Below are 23,983 nucleotides of genomic sequence, written 5' to 3' on the forward strand. Positions count from 1 at the left end.
AAAATTCAAAACCTCACACACTGGAGATTTTGAATTAGTGCTTCCGGTGTTTCACTGTGGTTGTGGATTCAGGTAAGTGTTTATTTGGGTTTTGGGTAGGGGCTGTGGTGTGTGTTAGTGTGTTTTGTTGCTGTGTTGTGTGTGTGTGCGAGGAGAATGCAGCTTGTGTGGTGTTGTTTTGTGTGTGTTTGTATGTAGTGCGACCTTGGAGTTAGAATATTTAAGTGGGGGGGAACAGCCCCCCACATGAGGGGGTGCAGGAGGGTTTGCCCCCCTGCTTTTATGTAGTAGAGAGCTTGCGTTTGTGTGTGCGGAGGAAGGTGTGTGTATGGAGTAGAATAGCTAATTCAAAATCTCCAGTGTGCGAGATTTTGAATTCCGCGCTTCTGAATTTTCGTTGTTTTCAGGTTTCGACTTTATAGCCTCGAAATACTGAATTTCGATATTTCAGTATTTCGAGGATATAAAGTGAATCCGTGTTGTCTCCACTGTCAGCTTGCAGTTGTAAGAACTGCGTTTCACTCATACTGGTGCTTTCTCTTTCCCGATATTGTATAGCCTTGGAGTTAATATCTATAAACAAAAGAGTAGGAAATGTGGGTGTGGGGGGGTGCTTGCCCACAGCAAAAATATGCTTTAGTGATGTTTTGTCCCACAGTTCCAGCTGGTGCATTCGCATAAGTGTGTTCGACAAACTGTATGGAGATTGCGATACAGTGAGGTTTGTTAATTCATCCATATCCCCACTGTAGTGCAATCTCGGAGTTGGAATATATTGTTAGCAGGGGGTGTGGAGGCTTGCCCCCCTGCAAAAATGTGATATGTTGTGTAGGAGTTTCATTTTTATGTGCTACTTTATGGATATCACATGATGTTTTTGAAGACAATGTCTTTTCTGCTGAGTTAATCAGCTGAGTCAACATTGTGACTCGTCATGATTCTGGTTTCGATGGTTTACTTCAAAATTGCGAATGGAAATTGTTTTGCCTTTCACAATTTTGATAGTAAACCATCTTTGAGATATTTTCCTCATCGTCTGCCTTTCCTAATAGCAGCTGATATTGTTTTAGGTGAGAAATGTATTTATTCTTTATCTTCCTTAATTTTTAAACTGGCTTCTTTAAGAGATTGTTCCACATCTATCTGTCATTTTCATTTTTCCCCTGAGCCTGCCAAACATCCTCCCATCCTGATCAGAAACACTCATCCAATCCCTTTACCAAGAGATTTCACATGGTATTAGATTTGAGTTGTTGCAGAAGGGTGTTAAGTAGTCATGAGTGTACTTTGTGTCCTCATGTTAGCCCACTTCTACATGCCTACTTTAAATGCTAACATCCATCAGTGGTTTGGTGAGCCTACCAGCTACCCTCAGGCTGTGTATCTGCATCTCATTCCCTTCTCTAAGGAGACTACATGTCTGGCTACACTCTTCCCTTCCCAGAAGATGGCACAACCATTCTTTCATGCCCTCACCATCACGTGCCCGTTCCACTAAACAAACTCAGGTTGCCTGGACCAGAGTCCGTCGTGGCGCTCTCCTTTGTGCCACCGGTACTAGATCCACATCTATGCCTCTTGATTCAGTTTTTCATACTGCAATTTTGAGGAAAGCTAACATTTTCTGAATTTGTCATATATCTTGATTAATAAACTTGTGTAACTAATGACTAATAATCAATTCAAACTCATAACTTTTGCAAGATTTCCATTTTTATTCTGTTCTCACAACTGTAACTTGGAGGTCCCACTCACAAAAAAACAAATTAATGTTTTGTGGCCATCCCTGGAACTCTCAAAATATATAATTTTCATAATCCAGGCTGTTGTAGCCCAAATATTAATCTACTAAAATTACCATTATGCTCTTATATCTTAGAGATTTTAGAGCTCTTAAAATAAGAATGGAGGAAGTATACTATCTTACATAAATACCCCTATGCTGTACTATTTTGCTTGCATTATGAAAAAAGTCACTGGATAACATATACATTTTGAGGGTAGCGGTTTGTAGTTCCAAGACTCTGAATAGTGATACTGAATGTGGACTTGCATATATTAACTTACCGTACCTGTGTCTCAGAGTACACCCTTTCCTATGAAGTATAGCAATCTCAGAGTTAGTATATATAAGTAGCAGGGGATGTAGATGGGTGCTGCCTCCCCATTAGGTGGGTATGGGCAGCTTGCTCCTCTGAAAAAATAAATTTCAGTGCATTGGGAATCCATCTCAGATTTCTAAATCCATGTTATAGGATGCCCGTTATCAACTGACACACATTGAAAACAGTTTTAATGACCATATTTGCTTAATGTATCTGTCAGTTCAATCTTCTGCCAAGACTTGTGAACTGTAGGTTGATGTCTACCTAATGATGTCTGTCTGAATTTAGATAAAAAAAAGTTTGCAAAAACTAGTATCCCAGTAAAAGGCAATTTTGTTCTCAGCTATGTGGCATAGGGGGATAAAGCTCTAACTGCATCCCAAATAGCAGTGGATCATCCAGCGCCTTAGCAGTGGGTAATCCATTGTGAAAAGATGGGGATAAGTGGCCAACGCCAGCTCGCTCATCTTGCAGGGAGGGAAGGAGGCAGTCCAACCTGCTGCAGTGCTGACACCTACTGGAGAGTAAGAGGTGCGGAGCATGCAGTTTATAAGCCAGGAAAATGTGTTTGGCACTGGCAAGCTGCATATGTGTTGTAACTGTCGTAGTGTGAGAGGGAATAAACAGGTTCAGAGGGTAAGTCATGGCAGGCTGCCTTGTCTGAAAACATGCAGTTAATCCTACATGGGGTGGGGTTAGGGCTGAAAATCAAAAAAATGCACACATGGTTGCCACTTCTTATTAGCTCTTACCCTAGTGATGGGGAATGAAGGGTCAGTTACAGTAGAAGCTGGATGGTTGCCAGATACTGAGCTTAAAAGATACTTAAAAAAAGATAATGCTTTCTTTCTGAGTTGTGTGTGTTGGCTGTATATGTGTGTGTGTGTGTGTGTGTGTGTGTGTGTGTGTGTGTGTGTGTGTGTGTGTGTGTGTGTGTGTGTGTGTGTGTGTCTGAGATGAATCTCAAATAGTCACACTTATTGTGGAAACTCCAGCCTTAAAAAAGGACCTATTTCAAAGTTACTTATTAGGAATTGCTAGATAAAGTAATATCCATGTCTGTAATTGCCCCATGCCAAGTACCATTCTAGTCCACTTACCAAAAGTTGTATATTTTTATCTACCTTTTAGAGGTCTTACTAGTGATGACTTACTGATAATGAAAGTTTTTCATGTACATGTAATCAGTATATGCCAACGGAATCAGCAGCAGAAATCTGACATGATACGTTTAACTGTGAAAGCCTTGCGTGATGTCTGTTTTTATTATCTTTACATTCTGTACTTCAGCCATTACTGCTTTTGGCACTTTATAAAAAGTGTTGATTCTGAGGTGAAGTCAGAGTGAAAGTCGTTAAAAATGGCATTTGTTTGCCTAGAAGAAAGTGAATAATCATGTCTAGCAGAATCTTTATAAATAGAACTTGGTGGTTTCACATCATCTAATTTAATTTTGATTTTAAAGTTTTTAAACATTTTTCATATGTGCTTTTTTGAGACATCTCATATCTAGACTGAGGCATTATTTTCCCTCCAGTATAAAGCAAGCTAAATACATGTCCCTAACTAGTAGTATGACTGAAGATTTAAGACTTCATACAGTAACAGCGGATATGTCAGACTGCTTTAACTTTTCCAGGGGGGTATGAGAGGAACACAGTACAGCATGATGCCAGTATGGTTAGATTGAGGGACTGTTATGTCAAAGGGGGTACAACTTGAATGAGACCATGTGCCGAGACATGTTCACAACTACATCGTCGTTACTGAAATCAGGATTAGGGATTATTTTACAAAATAAGTAGTCATCACCTGCTACCCAGTTTTATAATGTCTTTGCATGAGAAGACAAGGAAGAAATAACAGTTTGTTGGTGCCAGGAAAGATCTGAGGATACTGAAGGAGATGCACAAATAACAAGAAGCATATTACATAGATGAACACCCTTGAATGTGTACCAAACTTCCACAACATTGCAAAATGGAGAAAAACAGATGCCTGCTCAGCTGTGTTTGTTTTTATTGTGAATAATGTGGTATCGCTTCACAGCTGAGCAGGTATTTGTTTTTCTTCATTTGGCACCCTTGAATGTGTGTTTGAGGTGCCATCAGGTACATGGATATGATCTCCTAAGAAGGTTTGATACAGAGGAAACCATTTCATGTATGAATTTTCCAGGGCGTAGCCATTTATTCCAGGAATGTTTCTCATCAGACTTAATGAACAGCAGTACACTGTCCATCTCACAAGAAATAAATAGAGGTCAAACCCGGAGAAGGAGTATGTATTTAACCCCCTGTTACTCCATCTGATTTTATGCATGTTTGTAGTTTCATGAAAGAATGAGCAGCTTAAATATATAATTAGGAAATTAAGTAGTTTTTTTTTTTTTATTATTGAAGCTTTGAACAAGAAAAAGAAAAGGAATTAACTACAACAAGTTTAATAATCAGAACAGTTACAGATCATAAAACCTTGTGTTGTACATATTAACCTTTTCGGGTTGTATATGATTAATAGGATATAGAATTCTCAGAAGGTACACTATGATTCCTGTACAAAGTATCTTGGTACAAACTGACCCTTTTTTCTTATTTGAGTGTACACATTTCTCCCAAGACATTTGGTATGGAATCCAAAGCATGCCGAGGGAATGAGGACTATCTGTAATTAAAAAAAAAAAAAGACCTTTTATTTATTTATTTATTGATTGACATTTGTTTACTGGGAAAGTCTGACTGGATAATTTTATCTGTTTTCAGGGAGGCCCAGGAAAAAATGCTTCCCAAATAAACAGAAAATGCATCATATTGTAATATACTGTAAATACATAGATTGATACAAATATTATGTAGAATAACATATACCACCAGTAAAACAAGATAAATACAGCATCATGTAGCACTGAAATGTGACATGTTACAAGTGTGAGAGTTTATTACTCACTCAAAGCAAATGGCAGAGTGGAAAATCCAAACATGGATAAGAATGAAGCAAGAAAGAGAGAGGAGTATAAACAGGAAAGTAAACAAGAGGAGATAAGTATTTGTTAGACATCATGAGTGGAGTAGATATGGGAGACAGGAAAAATAAAGAATAAAACCAAGAAGAAGAGTATGGGAAATACGTGTAAAAGTTTGGGAGGTCACTCATTGGAAGTTCTAGCTTGGCTGGAGTTTCCATTTAGTTTTTACTGATTGTTTTTTCAGTGTGACCTTCTTACTCTTTGTTTTAATTTGTTAGTTGGGATATTTTGCAGTCACCCTAATGATAATGAACATCAGCTGGGTATAGCAACCCTGTGTTTCTTATGCTTAGTTAAACACTCTGTTTGTGCTATGCTGACGAAGTCATAACAAGGCCAAAATATGCATATCCACAGCTAGTGGGGTTTGGCTTTATTGGCCTGAATTGTCCATTAAAACGACCTCAAATGTAAAAGTCATGGCCAATCAGAATCACTATATAGCTGAAACACCTGATGTTCATAGGGATCATTTGCATATATCCCATGTGCCTCTGTTACAGGAGGTTTGGGAGGTCACTCATTTGAAGTTCTAGCTTGGCTGGAGTTTTCATTTAGTTTTTACTGATTGGTTTTTCAGTGTGACCTTCTAACTCTTTGTTTTAATTTGTTAGTTGGGATATTTTGCAGTCACCCCAATCATAATGGACATCAGCTGGGTATAGCAACCCTATGTTTCTTATGCTTAGTCAAACACTCTGCTTGTGCTATGCTGATGGTTCTGGTTTTCTGTCATATTTTTATACTGTTGATTTATGCTTTTTATTATTCAGAAAATGCATGCTGTTGCAGTGCCCTGTTGCTCTGTATTAAAGTAGCAATGCTTTAATGACCATCAGGTAAGCTTGTCGGAGATTGTAAGATGCAAGTAAGCTTTAATAAGCATACTGTTAAAGAATTACCAACATTGAAAGCCTTTTCATTGTTGCCATGCAGAGAATATTTACATAACTAGATAACCTATAAGCCTTAGGTATTGAAATGCATATGACAGTATTTGTAATAAAGGACAGGATTACAGTATTTTCAGAAGCTCGTTATATTTGTTGGAGACTTGCAGTTATCTTTGCAGGCTTTACCCGTAAACTAAACAGAGTGCCAATCTATCATGTGCAGTAATCCTATAAGCAATTTATCTTGAGCTTGTTTCTTGTTCGCTGTTCATTTTTTACTTTGATCATGTATTCTCTATGAAACAAGTAGATAGTTGTTGTCAGGCAGCAGGTCTTTTTTGGATAAGAAACATTTTTACAAGTGGGGGTATCACAGAGATTGCTACTTTCAGCATGTTACTTGGTAATTTTATAAAGCTGAATATAAATTATAATTAAAACTGCAGTGCAAGGAGAAGTGGTTTGAACTGAGTGCTGCTTGTTTTTTTTTTTATACTTGATTTTGACTGGCATTCCAGTAATGTAATTAAAAAGCAATTTATTTTTTCATGCGTCACAACCTTTGTGTTTCCATCTAGATATTAAGTAAGTTGTCATGTAGCCAATGCATTGAAATATTTTTTTCTTCTACACTTCATTTTGTCTTGATTGGACTCTCATAATGATGGTTTGGCACTCAGGGCAGCGTATTTAATTAAAGTTCCAGTTGTTGTGGTTTTGAGCATAGCTCCACCCCTTTCTAGTTTGTCACACCCCTTCCCATTGGCCCCACCCATTCAACTGTCTCTTGCAGCCCCCCTTTAATTTGAAGTCACCAGCCGCCACTGCCATGAGGCCCAGAATCCTGAAGTATTTCCTTGCAGTGACTCAAGTCTGAGTGAAAAATCACTGGAATAGATCTAAATATAGATATTCTTCTTTCCTGCGGAAGAAAGGCTCTTTGTATTGAGGTGTCTACCAGACACCCCAGGAACAGAACCATGTGTGATAGAGTCAAAAGACTTTTGAATGTTCTCTTGGAATCTCATTTTGTTTTGTGTAAAAGATCTGTCACCCAAGTGAGAGATTCCTGATATTTTGAAGACTCTGTAAAGCTAAGCAAATCATCTAAATGTGTAAGAATGTGGATACCCCATAGCTTGCAATATGCTATAACTGGAGCGAGACACTTTGTGTCAGACAAAGATAAAGTGGAACACTTATGGCAGTGGAAAGCCCAAAGGGAAGGCAGAGAACTGATTATGTGATCCAGACATATACACATTAAGAAAAGCTCAAGTCTGGATGGATAGGAATGTGAAGAAAGCATCTTTTAAATCTAAGGTGATCAAAAAACCCAAATAGAGAAAAAAAAGGGTAAAAAAAACTGTATACTGAATGCATTTTGAACTTGGGCATCATCACAAACTGGTTTAGTATCAAGCATCTTCTTTCATTATTTCCAAAAAAAATTATTCACAAAAAAAAAAAACTTCCCCACTGGGGATGAGGAACTTTTCTGTTACCCCCTGAGAAAGCACATGTTGTAGAACAGGAGGAAACAGAGGAGTTTGGTCTTGTGGATGTGGAATAATTTCCTTGAAAGGAGGGAATTCTTACTGCCATCTGTACTCATGCTGAATCAGTGTCAGAACCCATTTGTCTGAAACAATCAGGCTTAGTGGAAGGGAAAGGGGACTGCCAGGGTGGGGGGACAAGGTCACTTACATAGTCATTCCAACTTATTTTACTGTCCCTTTGTTTTTGTTTTGTTTTTTTTTTTTGTTTTTTTTTTTTTTTTTTTGGTGCTTTCTTTTTGAAACCTCCCTGCCACTGTTTTTTATTTTTATTTTAATGTTTGCTTACCAGTATTTTGCCGAGACTGTTCGTTTTACTTCTTACCAAAATTGGATGAGGAAGCAGAAAATCCCTTGGAAAACTTAGAGCAGGAGGGCTGAACATTCTAAGATATACCCTGTATCAGGCTTACCCCCTTCATCACATTCTGATAATCTCTGCAGTGGAGGGACCAAACTCTGAATCACTATTCAAAGTTGAATTCAAAATCTCACTTTTTAGATCTTATTGGAGGGTTTTGAGACTCTTCCTCAACACAATACTTGTGGCAACAGCCATAGATGCAGTATCTAGAGAGTCATAAACACACTTTAAACTATGAGTAGTGACCTGAGAAAAAGAAGAAACTAAGCTTCACAAAGCAGATTTTTCCTCACAGGCTGCAGAGAAAATATTCCTCATACATTTGCAATTAGCCAGATTATATTTTACCATATAAGCCTTACAATTCAAAATTCTAAAAATGAACATTTCAGAAGTGTACTCCTTTTGTCCCAAACGTTTTGATTGTTTTACCATCCTTGATAGAAGGGGAGGAATAGAGTTAACAAAATGCTTGGCAGCAGCTGGACTGACTAAAGCTATAGCTGCTTTTCAGATGTAGGGTGAGTGTATAGAAATTTTGAAAGACTGAATACCTTTGCCCATTCTATCTGCTTTCTTTGGTGCAGGAGGCTGGCTGTCAGGAAATCAACAATTTGACAAACAGATCCTCCAATGCTGGCAACACTGGGGGGAATGGGAGGAGGGACCATAGGCTCTGACAAACACATCCTTGAATACTGGCAGCACTGAGGGGATGGGAGGAGATTCTGGGAATTGCATTTGTAACGGTTCATAGTATTTTTTGAGGGACTGAGAAACACCAGTGTTCTCTCACTGAAAACACTGGCACATTCTGGATTTAGTCTCAGAGAAAGAGATTCTCAACAGGGAGATTCACGTAACATGTAATCCCCTTAGTCTAAATCAAAATTCTGAAGAAAAAAACTTCATCTGTCCCATTACATTCATGTCCAGATTCAGTTCCTTATATGTCTTCAGGAAAAGAGTAAGCCCCTTTTTCTCTTACCAGAAGGTGCCTGATAAGAACGGTCAGTAACCTGTTCCAGATAGTGAGTCAGACTTAATAAACTACTCCTGTCCAGTAAAACTGGAGTAGAAGATATCTGTTTAGCTTTCTGTTTCTTTTAGACAGGAATATTTGGGCAAACAGGATTTTTAATGGCAGCAACAGCTTCTTCAATGGTAGGCATAACATTTTGGTTAAGCATGGGCAACTTTCTGTCCCTTCTCCCAACATCAACCAAACTGGCTCTTCCTTGCCCACTGAAGGAACCCTACCAGCTGCAGGGAATATGGTTAACCATAGTAGCTGTATGGGGGGGGGTGATGAGTGGTCTAGGGAACAAGCTTTGGCCACTACAAACACCCACATAAGGATAAGGTAAATTACTAGCCAGCTGTGATAGCAAAAGCTGTTTAGTTAATTTTTTTCTTTTTCTCTTTGTAGCGAAAAAAAGGACCTCCTGTGGGACTAGTAGCTTGATTTATAGTCAAGCTGAAAATGGTACCACTTCCTGTGGGAATGTAAGTAACACAACCAGATAAAATTTTAATAGTAGTATAAATTAACTTTTTCCAGGAAAAACACAATAAAACATTCTGATACACTTTTCAAACCTCCAAAAGCAGATTAAACACATTTTATCCACAGAAAAAAAACGGTTTTAAAATGTTTAAATCAACTTTTACACTGCCAAACACAAGGGTTCACTGTTGTTTAAATGTAATGCAAATTCATGTGACAGTCAATAAAAACACACACTCCTAGCTAAAAAAAGTATTTTCCCACACAGGAAAATAAATACAAATATTAAAAATACTCTGATGGACTTGGCAGCCAAAACTATTTTTTTATTTAGCTCAGCTCAAACTGAGTAATGGTTTGGGCACGTGGAAGGTGTCTGAAACTTTGGAAGCTAGCCAGCTGTTATATTCTATGGATATAACCCATGTAACTTGCTATACTACAGCAGTATTCAATATGAAGAACATCTCGTAGAATTCCAATAGTGTTATCATTTTTGAACAATTTTATTTTTAGCAGCGATTTATGTTTGGCTGTGGATAGTGACGGATTTATCTATACCTAGTGTGGTTTTGGTCATGAGGGCTAGGACAACTGCAAATAAACTTGCATTATCCATACATAGACAATTTGTCACTGCTAAGCAGTAGCATTATTTTAAAAAGAATGGTCTTTCCTTTTTTAAGTAATGCTATTGAATGATAAAGCTTTGTTTACTTTACATCTTTTTTTACTGATTTGAGTTCCAGGGTGGATGATGGCATTTATGGAGCTTGCATCTGACTGTACACATGAGAATACCTCTCAGCCTTTGAACAACAAAAGTGTGTCCCTACAGGCAAAATTCTAGATGACCTATTATGAAATTTACATACCTAATAGCAAAACTCTTCCCATTTTAAGTAGCATTATGGAATACTATCTCTCAGAAACACAAGTTTAAAAGGAAAAATGGCAAAAATTATGCAAAATAAAAGATGGTTACAGTGATGCATTGGGTTGAAGGTATGTGGCTGGTGAGAGTTCAAACGCTATCTTTAAAACATGGCACCAAACAAACACTGGGTAAGTAAAGTACTAATAAGCAGAATATCCTTACATCTAGCACTGAGACAGAGTACAAACACAGGGAACAATCCATGCAAAATGACATTCAGCCACACTAACTGTGGGCCTGTGAGAGCTAGTTTATTCAAAAAGCATAGCAGTGACAATTTGCCATAACAGAAACACAAGATAAATCCCTTCCTTGACCAAAAAGAATGAGAAGAAAGAAAGAAGAAGGGAAATGATGTACATAACCATGTTGTAGTTTTACAAGTAACCATTCAGTCCTAAACTTACCAGCCTTATACAGGAATCAGAATTAAAAGACCTAAATCAGGGACACTAAACATCTTGGTACCACTTACGGAGACAGCTGACAGAGCAAGACAACATTTATTAAACATTTTTTGTGACTATGCAGACGTCGGTATCTGCTGTTATGGATATTCATTATTTGGTTACTGCATTCCTTGCTTGTCATCAGACAAGAACACTCATCCATTATTGAGTAAAGCTCTGCTTAAACCCTTAACTGAACTGTTTTTTTTTTTCCCTCTAGTTTTGCTAAGTCAGGACAGGACCAGACTTTCTGAACTGCTGTCCTTATTCCTTACCTTTTACTTTGTCCTGCAGAGGGTTGAGGCTGCAGACTGGGGTACCAGATCAGTGCTTCATGGATTTCACTATTGTTTTTATCCATCCCTTGCTTAAGGACACTAAAATATACATTTTATTAGGATCATCAAAAATAAAAATAATAATAATAGAGCAAAATCAGGAATGTCAGGGAAAAATTAGGCATAAGAGAAATCGGACTAAAACTACATGTAAAGCAGCCATGTGTTTTTGCTGTAACAAAATACAGGATCAGACTTTATTAATTTTCTTTTGCATAGAAAATCAGTGATTTGATACATACAAGGCTGTCTAGATTCAAGCAAAAAGGAATTACACATGAAATATGTCTATATTCTTGATAAGATGTGGGTATTTTTGTGGTAAGTATACAAACATTCAAAATAGTTTAAAAATTTAGAAATATGGATTCCTACAGGAGGTATTATAACTGATAGGTAGTTCTTTTATTATTTATAGGTATTTTTCCAGTGCATTTTTTTTCTAAAGCTTTTCTAGATCCAGACTCACACATACTTCTGTAGCCTGTCTCAACATCCTTATTGCAACCTTCTACTGATGCAGTTGTGTTGGCTGTAGCTGATGATGATTCAGACTCTTCAAATAAATCCTAATTTAAAGGGGCCAAATAGAATTTCATGGCAACCTTTCATTTAAACTTATAATTTGGTATTTTCTGGCAAATAGCAGACAACTGAGAGGTAGGCATTATGTAAGGAAGACTTTCCTGCATCTTGTAAGTGTACCGTTGACAAAATTACATCTGTACAAGTTCAGCTACTTAATGCAGAATTCTCTAATCATTGCTGTTTGGTGTGTGTGTGTGTGTGTGTGTGTGTGTGTGTGTGTGTGTGTGTGTGTGTGAGAGAGAGAGAGAGATTCCTTCCTTTTCTCCATGGCTGTATGTTATATGTGAATTTGGGATGTGGACACCATAAACTGCTAAAATCAACATTCAGCCTGCTAAACAAAAGGGGATTCTGAATGACATGCACGTAGGCCTTAAAGTAATAGCAAACCGTAATAGAGCCATTAGAATTTCATCTGTTTCAGAGCATATACTAGATTTAATTCAATAAGTGAAAAAAAAAAATAAGAAGGGTTAAATATGATGTTGCATTTTTTGTCATCATTGCAGTCATTGAGTTGCATCTGAATTAGAACTGTAGAGAACAACAGGTCATAACCACAAATAAATGAAAACCAAAACCTAAAGCTTGTTCCCCGTACTTTCCCATGTGGGGGATTTATCCCATACCTATTAACTTATTTATGTTAACCCCATGGTCACACAACCATAAAGAGAAGAGAGAGTAATGGGAAAAAATAAAGTCATAGTTAATGTTTAATCCCAAGAAAAAGTAATGTGCTATGGCTGATCTTTAATAATTCAGAAATTCTTTGAGATGAAAAGGTTGAATCAGAATAAAAATCTAAAAATAAGAATTTTTAATTGAATTACAGGATTAGTTCCCTATTTTTTGATCTGATGGTTGTGACATTAAAAACTACTAAAATAGCACTCTTGGCATACTTGTTTAATCCCACAGGTAATGATCATTCACTCTACAGGCCATTAATACTTAAGAGGGTGAAAAGGAATAACTGGTCATTACCATGGTTTTCTAAGACAACTGTAAACAGCTGAAATGGGATGCCAAAAAAAAGTAGAATTTTTATATAGGTTTCAGGAAATTTGATGCTGGTGGATATTGTCAGGTCTTAAAATTAAGTCATCTTGTTTCATTTGTGGTCCTGAAATGTGTTCGCATCTATGTGTGTGTGTTTGTATGGAAGTAGAACAGAGGAAGATGACAAAATGCAATATGCAATAAATGTAAGCACTAATAAAAAAATCCTAAAACTTGGAACATTTCACAATGTTTCTAATTTTAAAGCCCATAATTCATCTAAATGTTTTCTTACTGATAACTCATTTCCATGGAATAGATGTAACTGTTTCTTGATAGCAGAATTCCCAGTTATAAATGCTGTTTCTTTTTCCTCCAGGGAGCATTCACAATCACGTAATTTATAAACTGAGCTTTCAGTTTGCAGTCAGCAAGAAGTATTATAGGTAACGCCAAAAAAGGGTGTTTGTGAAACACTCACATTTAACTTACTTGGAAAATCAGTAAATTGTTTAATCATGGTCCTAGTATGTAATGTTTCTATAGACGTGAAATAATACACAACTCTTTCCTTTGGCTTCTGTTAAAAAGATTTGTGAGAAGTAATTGTGTCACTTCACAAATCACGTGGATGCATAGCTCTAAAATATAACTTTATATATCTAATTCTGTCATGTAGAAATGACTAAATGGGACAAACAAAATAAAAGTGTAAACATCTGGCTGTGTTCCCAGAATAAGTTATTTTTGAATTCAAATGCAAAGAGAAGCATTCTTTGGATGTTTTAAAAATGATGACATCTGGGAGATGACAAAAAGATCATCTTACGATCCATGTAAAGTTGTGCGAGTTATATCTGTGTGCTGAACAACTCCTGAACAAATGCAGAAAGGCAAGTAGTAGATGTTCTACGCAAGTCAAAGTGAAGATGTTACATCTCATATCTTTTTCAGGCACAAGGTGCGGATTTTGAGCTTAGAAAATATGTCCTAAGTGGTGGAAAGTCACCAAGGCTGGTAAGTCTCTGGCTTCCATTAGTTACAGAAACTCTTCTATTTCAGTATTTATAAAATGACTTATTTTTTTATTTGAAATCTGAGTGAAAAGCCTACAATAATTGCGTGGATGTGCTTCTTTTTCTTGTTTTCCATGTCAGTATCTGTTGTGGAATAAGAAATGCAAATGATGCATCTTGCTTCTCTTTTAATGTGCTTTTGTCATGTCATTGTATATACTCTGATGTTCAGCTTTGTTGTTGTATACCTCACCTCTTTGTTTTCAGTCACAGTTTTGTTATAAAAAACAAGCATCTCCTATAATGCAAAATTTAAATGGTTGCAAAGAAGCTACTTTGTTCCATTCAGAACTTTGACATGTGGGTTATATTGCTTCAGAGAAGAAACAAGCAAAGCATGTCAAAATGAAAATCGCATATCCTTTTAAGCAAAACATCCTCTTGAAACGGATAAAATAAAAAAACAAAGTACAGTTAAATATGGGGTACAGTAAGTATTTTTTCTGCTGCTCCCTCTGTTGATGCAGCTATGTACCAGAACCCTAGAAAATGTAAACTGAGGCAGTGTAATTTAACAGTGAAAAATAACTGAAATGTTTTCTTCTTCTTGTAAAGTAGCATATTAAAATACTTTGGTGTAATGAAGGGTTCTGCGATTTAATGGTAAAGACGGCTGGATCTCCATTGTGTGCAAGCATGCCCAGCTTCCAATGAATTCATGATGCACAAGAATGTACTCCTGACTTATCCACATTATCTGGGTTCATTTACTGGACCCAACCATTGGCAGAACTGACACGAAGAGTACAGCAGCTGCCCAGTTGGAGAGTATGGGTTTTTGTCACAGATGGGTATTCTGAAGTCGAAACTGGAGAATGAAACTATAGTTACATGCACTGTTTAGTTTTAACAGCTGTTTTGTGTGTGTGTGTGTGTGGGGGGGGGGGGGTGATTGGACCAGAGTGTTTGAGGATGACAGGAATCAGACAAATGAAGAATAGGCAAACACATGATCAGTGGTGGAGATAGGACTTTAACACTTTATTTTTAATTCTTTATTAGTTGTCAGTAACCTCAACCATCACGCTACATTGTATAATGGCGCTTCCCTGCCCCATGCCTACACAAGTGACTACAAAGTGTCATGAAGACTCTTAAATAATACATTTGTTTGCTCTGTCTTGCAGATTAGGATGCAACATGCCCTAGTTTTCGCCATCCCAAAAAATGTTACTTGACTGATATTTTTATCTATCTCTAATTCCTTCACCATCCTTTTCTACTTTTCTCAGAATCACATTTCGGGTAACTACTTACAGAATATCCTTAACTGAGTTGTCCACCAGTACAATAAAAGATCAGGCAAAGTCAGTCACCCTGACCGACTGGCAATGTCAGTTATCGTAATTTACCTATGTTACTTCTAACCATGTGAATTTCACAACTATATCTTTACAAATAACAAAATATTAGTTATATGGCTTAAGTGGAATCCTTCAAAAATAATATGAACATACTGGCAGGACGATACCCAGGAAAAGTTCAAAGTTTTTAGTACTTCCTGAAATGATGATGATGCTGTCCCGATCTCCAGATAAAGATACTACAACATTTTCATAAAAAGAGGTACCATTGCTACAACTCCTTCAAGGAGTTGTAATTAACAGAAATTGTCTGTGTTTTTGCCAAATACATTTTATAACCAGCTTTATTACCAAAGGTCTGAAACTGTTGCTACATTTTACCTGTACCCCTTTTCTAGATCTGTTAAGTATACCAGTAAAACACTGACAAAAAAGAAAAACTTTATTTCCTTATTGCACCAATTATCTTTTCTTATATGAGATGGAGAGTACAGTTAGAACTCATTTGATTGAAGGCTGCTGGCACAGGGCTCAGTTTTGAACTTTTTTATCGGCTAAATTGCTTAATTCAATTTGCTCACTGTTTTAACACATCTCCATAGAGTTAGGTGACCAGACACTGCTCTGCCATATTCATCTGTGCAATCCAAGGAATCTGTTGCATTTTATTAACCATAAGTACAATTTTATACTGTATTTTGTACTTTTAAACTATATTTTTGCTATATTGCTAATTTTTTAAAACTGTTCTTGCTGATTTGTTGCACTTTATGTCTGCTGTAGCATAGACTAGATTCAGACCTGCTGAATCTGTTTCTGTTTTGTTAAATTGAGCACTAAATCAGGCTATCTTTTGTTGGAGATGCCCCCCCCCCCTCCATCCTTGTGGCAGGAGAGTGCAGTTAGGACTCATCTGATGGAAGGTTGCTTGCACAATGCCCAGTTTTGAGTTTTTTTATTGGTTAAATAGTTTAATTCCATTTGCTCACTGTTGCTGCATAAGCTGTGGGTGTGCACTTGTTTTAACACAGCTCCACAGAGTTAGGCAACCAGCCACTGCTCTGCTGTATTCATCTGTTTATGAGAAGCGCATCTCCATGTACCATCGCACACTACTATGCAGTGGGAGGGGTCTACTTTACGCATTCAAAAGCTGAAAAACCCGAATCAAAATAGCGCGACATGTAAAGAGCAAATACGTCGAATGAACGAAACCACTAAAGTGGAAATATCAAATTCGCATAGTTGGTCTGTCTGCGGTATAGCTCCATAAGGTAAGTGTGTGATAGTTACAGACCTTAGGGTTAGGGAGGGATTAAGGTAAGTGCATAGGTAGGTAGTGTATGTAAGGTTTTGTGTAGATAATATATGTAAGATTTAGTGTAGGGTTTTGTTAAGTGTAAGTGTGTGGAATATTTAATTTGTTTGGGTATAGCTCCGTAGAGGAAGTGTGCGGTAGTTATGGACCTTAGGGTTAGGGAGGAGTTAAGGATAGTGCATAGATAGTTGTGTATGTGGAGTTTAGTGTAGGGTTAGTAGTACGGTTTTGGTGCTTTAATTTAGGGTTAGAAGTAGGGTTTTGATTAGTGTATGTATGTGTTTTTTTTATTGTGTTTGGGTAGGTAGTGTGTTGAGGGTGGTGGGTTGGCCGACTATGACGGTTCGAGGTTTTAAATTTCACACTTTAGTACGTTCAACATATTTGCGGTTGGCTCTATGTGTTGTGCTATTTGGATTCGGGTTTTTTGTGTTTCGAGTGCATAAAGTAGACCCCAGTGGGAGTAACCATTGGCAATTATATATGCAAAAAATTCAGTAAACAAATTTTCCCTTAGTAGCTGCCAGTGATCCAGTCGAGAAGTCCTTAAATTGCACTTAGCTGCTCATAGAGCACCTCAGCTGCGCATTTAACCCTTAAACAGTCCCAAAACACCGAATCTACAAAAGTCTGATAACATTTAGAGAACCCAGCTAATATAGACCCTTTATAGAGTACACCATTAGTATAGACCCCGTTTAGAGCACCCAGTTATACCACACCCCTCCATTTTCTCTCCCCACTGTGAAATCCAAATTTAACCTAGCATTATGGATGGTCAGTTTCCCCTCCATTTCTTGTACCAGCCTGATTGGCATGGGTATTCTGAGGCAGTGTAGCAACTGCCTCATGTACACTGACAACCCTCTACTCCTAAATCATCCAAGTACAATTTGTGAGAGATGCATTTACACTAAGAATCTGGAATCTTTGCTCTCTCATGCACAGAACAGTAACACTAAACAGGTTGTCAGCTCACACATTACACGTACTATGCAAACCATGCACTCAGTACATAAACTATCACACTCAGAGGTAATCACCAGAAACTTACTTAAGCACTAGAGACTGTTCAAACACAAGCATACTACACCTAATACAGCACCTACAGCACTCAATGCACACAAACACAAGCACTTGTGTCTCATTAAATAAGCCCCTAAGACAAAGCACATCTAAAACAAATTTTTTAGCCATAGGTGACTCCATTGCAAGACACACGGATTTCCCTCTCACCAGGTTAGACAAAGAGATGGTTACAGTCAGCTGTCTATCTGGTGCCACGTTCCGTCAGGTCACACATGCACTCTAGTCTCTCAACAGGTACCATTATGACTCCATTATATTTCATGCTGGTGTGAATGACTTGAGATGCATCACACTGGACTATATGAAGAGAGACATGATTGAGCTCTATAAATATGTGTGCCAGGCAGGTATGTTCCTAGCTTTGAGCAGCATTCTACCCTCACCTAGGATGAAACCACAATATAAACAAAAAATGATTGACCTCAACAACTGGCTCAGTTTCTGGTGTCATTCTATGGGGCTCCAGTTCCTGTCAGCCTGGAATGATATGGTTGATAGACTGCACTGCTTTGCCAGAGATGGTCTTCTCCTGTCACCTCTAGGCATTCGGTTACTGGCTAAGCCACTTGCCTCCCCATAGTGCCTTTTTTAGGCAAGGTCTCAAAAACAACATTTCTGATGTGAAAATATCACTCAAATAAATTACAGGTTATGCTGCTAAACGCTAGGAGTTTAAATCCAAAACTGCACACTCTGAAAGCACTCATCTCCCTGTAGGATGTTTACATCTGTGCAGTTACAGAAACTTGGTTCAGGGCCACAGAGAGTACCCTGGCCTTGCAAGGCTGCAATGCCTTCCACACTTTCAGATCGCAAAATGAACATGTGAGAACAAAGGAGGCGGATTATCTATCTTCATCAAAGATAAATACACCTCTAGATTGGTTAAACAGGAAAACTTCACGGAGTTACTCCAAGTTCACCTTAACTGTGGGTAAGACTCCCTTTCAAGTCATCATTAGCTATAGGCCCCCTTTAGTGAACCAAGATGCTCACACTGTTTATTTGGACCTACTTGAGTCAATTAAATTGCAACCAAACACTCTAGTCATGGACAATTTTAACTATCCCTCCATTGACTGGGAAACGTATACAAGTACAAACATGCTCACAAAAAGGTTTGTGGACTTTGTTAACACTAATGACCTGGAACAAATAGTATATAACCCCACAAGGGGCTCAAATGTTCTTGATCTTGTATTCACCAACATGGATGACCATTACACCACCACAATTGTAGGACATGCACTTGTTAAATCTGATCACAGATCAGTCACATTTGAAGTAGCTATAACACCTGAACCCCTGTAAGTGAAATCAGGCTAAAAAAATTCACCAAAGCCAATTATACCCTCCTAAGGGACAGCATAAGTAATTTCCAAGCACCTGTTCCCACAGATGGCATTAATATACTAAGGTGTACACAATGCCCAGTACAAACACTTAAGTATTGTATTGACACACCTGTACCTGATATGATCAAAACAAGCCCCTCTGGAGGACATCTAGCATTAGTAAGTTAAACAACAAGAGGAAGAAGTTGCTGTCCAAGAATAAAAAATAGAGGTCCCTGCACTGGAAGAAAACCCTCCTCAGCTTGAACAAACAAATAAGACAACTTGTAAAATCCTCTAAGGGCAACATTGCCATAAAATTTAGCAACCATAGGTAAGGATAACCATAAAGCAGTCTTCAGCTATATCCGTAACTTAAAAGGTAGGATCCAGATGTGTGCTGAACTAGCTGTGGATGGCGTCACACACACACTGATCCTGTGAAAATAGCTAACCTATTAGCTGACAGGTTTAGTGAAAATTTCACCCCCTGCCCCCTCCAAATATTCCACAAAGCATCCCTCTACATCTCCCCCATCTTGCATCTCCAAAGAGCAAGTCATTAATGCTCTCTCCAAGGCCAATAACACAGCCTCTATAGGACTGGATGGCATCCCAGGTTGCATTTTAAATGGTCTAAAACATGAGTTAGCAACTCCATTAGGTACTCTTCATCCACAGCGTGAGTACTGGTTTTCTCCCTCCTTAATGGAAAACAGCCCCTTCATTAAGGGGGTACAGCAACAGACCCTGGGAACTACAGATCCATAAGCTTTACCAGTCTTTCCTGTAAGGCCATGGAACAAATCATCATGGACCTTATAAATAAGTGTGGTTTAGTCAAAGGCAGTTCATGCCTGTTAAACCTGGTGGACATCTTCAAAAATGTCACCAGAGACATAAATTACAGCAAATCTCTGCATACAGCCTATGTTGACTTAGCCAAGGCCTTCAACACAATCCCATATTTGGGCATCATTGATAAACTCTCCCAGTTGAATAGCAACCCTTATGCCTTCAGGTGGGTTGCTAACTAGCTCACTGACTTATCACACTCAGTCAGAGTTGTGGACTATACCTCAACCAGCAGACCTGTCACCAGTGGGGTTCCACAGAAGTCAGTGCTGGGCCTCCTATTGTTTGGAAAGCACCTCTCAGAAGTTCAGACCAAAACTAGACAAAAAGACAATGTTTACTGACGACTGCAAATTAGGTGCAATCACTGAATCCCCAAACAATGTCAGTATACCTCAAGAGGGGCTTACTCAAACCAGTGATTGGTGCCAAAGCCATGGACTTAAACTCAATGCAAAAAAATCCATTATCATCCCCTTCGGTAAAAGCAATATCCCTGCAGGCTATTATATAAATAATAATACCCCAAGTAAGAGCTCAGTAGTGAGAGACTTGGCAACACAAGTTGACTGTAGCCTAAACTTTGACCACCATGTGTCTACTGTGGCAAGGAGGGCACTCTACATCTCACACCTTATTAGCAAAGGCATTGCCTCAAGAGTAAAAGAGGTCATAACACCCCTGTACTCGACCCTCATCAGGCCAGTACAATGCTCCCTTTGGCATTTACCTTACCAGGCACCTGCAGCCATTTGAGATACCTCAGAGATTTCTAACCAAGAAAATTCAGGGTCTCCAGCATGTCATACATTGACAGACTGAAGTCACTGTCATTGTACTCAGTAGCATACAGACTATTTAGAGGAGACTATTGTGCCTGACCTACAGAGCACTCTTGGATCCAAATGTAATGGATATGCTGCGCATCCGTAAGTCAAATGGGACAAGGGTCATCCGCTCCACGGACCTTAACCTGGCCTGTGACATAAATAGGACCTGCTGGAGAGAGTGAGATATCTCAGAGGTTGCCACTCCTCTGGAATAGGCTTTCAGTTCACATCGAACAACCCCCTATGACACTGTTTAAGTGTAGCCTGAATGACTGGATGGGAAACCATAAATTCCTGCCAGAGATTTCACCTATGACCCTCCTAGATATGGGCAGTCGTTGCTAACTAAGATTTCAAGTTTATGCAAGAGCCTTTATACAGTGTTTCTCTACTGTTATATTGGGCGCACACAGCTAGGCTTATAAAGACCTTCAGGTCAGTAGCCCAGTAACCACATATGAGAACATATAACCATTTCTGCTATGGGATTAATATATATTACGGATAACAATGGAAATGGTGGCTCCTCCTAGCCAACTGGACGGGATCTGAGAGCTGGCTGTTGAACTTTACTCACAACTCAGACCCATTATACACTTTATTCAGCAAATGTACAAACCTCAGTCAGAGGCTCAAACTTCCCTGTACCTGAAACAAAAAAGTCCAAACTTTTTCAAATCTTTGTCATTATCTGGGTCAAACTTACCAATGGAATGTCTTGCATCTGAACCCAGTACATCAGTATTGTAATCAAGTTATATGACATCTGTCGACCTACAACAAACCCACATAGGTCAAAGTACACCAAACGTGGAACTAGTCATTATAAATGCTAGACCAGTATACTCATAGTCCAGGTTCAATGTTGGAATGGATCTATAGGATGCTGGGGAGAATTGGTGTGTACCCTGCGTATACAAAACTGATATTATGGCCACTTCCCACCTTCAAGGAATCTCACCTGTACTTATTACATTATTAAGGAACAGCAACAGTCTTTCTATCACCCATTCTTTATTTAGATCATAGCATTATTTAGGAAGACTAAGTCCAGGGATTCCCCTCTTTTCTATAGATTATAACCTCCCCTCAACTCTGTTTTTATCACTGGCTTCAATAAACTCACAGCCTTTTCACTGCTCAACTGATTAAGTGAAGGGCTACACACCCATTCCCTGAACTATACAACTCTTCATAACTATGCAATACTTCTAATACTTCAGCCTTTGTAACAAACCTCTGCCCCCAACGTATCATCCCCTAAGCTTAAATACCAATCTTTCACAGGTCTATTGTCTAAGTCACTGCACCAAAGCATTCTTGGACTCTGCAGAATTGTTACAATATTTCCTTTGAAGACTGTCCCAACTACATTCTTCTTTTTTATCCAAAATATTTACAGCCTCTGCCCTTGCCTCCTTTAGGAATTGTTCTTGGGCTAATATGTCACATTATTCTTGTTCCTGCAGTTTCTGTATGCATGCTAACAATAGATCAGGGAGATCCCCTCCACCCACTAAGCTGATGTGATGTCCTTTGCTGCACCATATTTTTTGTAAAACCCTTACATGCATCCCAGTTTTTCATCCAGTCAACATTTCTTCTGCAAAATACCATCTCAGCTGCCCAACTTATTGTCAAAAATACTTTAAAGCTCTGTGATCTGTTGTACGCCACTGCATAGCTCCACATTGTTCCCAGCGGAATTACTTCACTTTTTACTACTAAAAATAATAAGGCATGGTCTGAAATTACTATCCTGGATACACACAACTCCTGAGCAAAGTGTATGTACTCCACCATTATTAAAATCTATCACTGTCTGAAAAGGACCCAATATCTCCCAGTGGAATGAAAACATGCACTACACCATTCACGAAGAAAAAAAAAACTTTAGCTACAAGTCCCAGAACATCACCATAACATTACAATCATGTTGATCTTCCATAGTATGTACTTAAATTGCCAGTAAAGCCATTTATGAGGGCTCAGTATGTAAAACAGCTGTCTCTCATGCAGCCATTAACTGTTATGAAAAGGCTTAAGGTTTCTTGCATCTCCTTTGTACTGCTAAGTGACCTGCCTCAAATCAGCATTGTGTGCAGAAGTGCTCTCCTTTTGGGCCAAATGCTTGACTGCATTCTTCACCTTCCCAAAATCCTAAATGTGTTCATCCCAATGTAAACATTACCCTGAAAAAGCAGAGTAAATTACTTTAAACTGCAATCTTTGTGACTTGTATGCTCTCATGACTGGGGTAAATGCATTTCTCTTATGCTGCATACCAGCAGAAAAAAAATATTTCACACAGAGTACTCACGTGTGTTTAAAAATTAGTTTTTTTTTTTCCCCTGGTTGCTACAATTGGAATAGTATTTTTACCTTTATGAAGTAAGTAGTAAAATGAACTAGAATGTGCTTCTCATTGCTCACCTGTAGTACTCCAGTGATGAAAACTTCCTATGGGCTCTCTGCAGTGCTATTTTACCCTCTGGGAAACGAGTCCACTAGGCCAACAGCTTATCATAAAAGTCAGGCAATCCAACCCCTCAGCTTTTTTCAGGCAGGCCAACAAAATGATTTTTTTTACTTGGTTTATGTACAAAATGACAAGCTGCATTTCCAGTTCTTCTGCTTTTGTCTTCTCTACTCCCGGTGCCCCATTTTCCATCTTTTTAAGTAGTGCCGCATTTTGGCTGTATCATTTTGAGTGTTACATAAGCATTCTTTCAAATTCCTTCCTTTCTTCCTTAGATACCACTGTAAATGTTTTTATCATGGCATCCAACTTTCCTGCAATCACTTGCAGGGACAGCATATCCTTTCTTTTGAAAGCACTCACTGTCTTTATATCTAGAGATACATTGTGTGATGATTTCCAGACTTTTGGACTATTAAGGTCTGCAGTCATTGCCTGGCTACATTGTCTGTCCTCCAACATCTCGTGTTTGCATTTCACTGGTATGCAGATAAAGACCAAAAAACCTACACCCCACAGATCATCCCCATAGTGGACAAGCTTCAATTTGCTCAGCCCACTTACAGACGTATCTCCTCAATAAAGTATTTCTATCTCAAGAGGAAGCAGACCATGCACCAAGCACTGCAATCATGAATCCATCCTCATTGAAAGTTCCCTATTGTGCCTTTTTCCAGTGTAGATGAGTTATCTACACTTCTACATTCTTATGTAACTTGCTTCAAGGTGAGTGGTATAGATTCTTCACTGGAAAACACAAGTGCAGCAACTTTTTCTGTAGCCTCCCTGTAAAGGATAATTCTAAACAAGATTCAATTATTAATTTACTTTGCTACCAGCACAGGGTTCTTGAGTGTTATTTTTTTCTTTTGCTATCACTTCAACTTAGTGTAAGAGGATACCACCCTCTCACTTTCTTTTTATTTTTTATGTT

General features: G+C 38.3%; 1 protein-coding gene across 3 annotated transcripts in view; it reads left to right on the forward strand.

Moving 5' to 3' along the window:
• Positions 1–23,983, forward strand: part of CYSLTR1 (cysteinyl leukotriene receptor 1) — a 655,524-nt gene that overhangs the window by 109,919 nt on the left and 521,622 nt on the right. Inside the window, exon 1 of one of the 3 annotated variants that reach the window (XM_044057450.1) lies at positions 13,651–13,781. The exons of the other annotated variants lie outside the window; for them this stretch is intronic. The gene's annotated coding sequence lies outside the window, so the exon portion shown is untranslated. Of the gene's footprint in view, positions 1–13,650; positions 13,782–23,983 lie in introns of those variants that run through there. 3 annotated transcript variants of the gene reach the window in all.

Source organism: Protopterus annectens, chromosome 15.part0, assembly GCF_019279795.1.
Source record: "Protopterus annectens isolate FY-2018-M chromosome 15.part0, PAN1.0, whole genome shotgun sequence".
NCBI lineage: Eukaryota > Metazoa > Chordata > Ceratodontiformes > Protopteridae > Protopterus > Protopterus annectens.